The sequence below is a fragment of the Penaeus monodon genome, chromosome 31 (assembly GCF_015228065.2).
Source record: "Penaeus monodon isolate SGIC_2016 chromosome 31, NSTDA_Pmon_1, whole genome shotgun sequence".
Taxonomy (NCBI): domain Eukaryota; kingdom Metazoa; phylum Arthropoda; class Malacostraca; order Decapoda; family Penaeidae; genus Penaeus; species Penaeus monodon.
Genome location: NC_051416.1, coordinates 21,519,122 through 21,519,355, shown reverse-complemented (window position 1 = coordinate 21,519,355; position 234 = coordinate 21,519,122). Strand labels below are relative to the sequence as shown.

The 234-nt window shown below is 44.9% G+C and overlaps 1 protein-coding gene across 1 annotated transcript in view; it reads right to left on the bottom strand.

Moving 5' to 3' along the window:
* Window positions 1-234, bottom strand: part of LOC119592927 — a gene marked incomplete in the record, with an annotated part of 145,168 nt that overhangs the window by 8,351 nt on the left and 136,583 nt on the right.

Below are 234 nucleotides of genomic sequence, written 5' to 3'. Positions count from 1 at the left end.
ATTAACACAACAATCTCCTTATTCCCCCGCGTAGTTGTGCACAAGGAGCGGAATCTATCTGCTCTGCCATCGAGCGCCGTTAAGAGATTCCTACCTACGCCTTACTCTCAAACACTCGTCAAACCTCAGAGATTCATTGTTTGCGTAACGTATCCCTGACTTCGCGGGCGTAAAGCATTTCAGATTTATTATTTACGTATCACCGATTGTGTGATTTTACGACCAATTAACGCG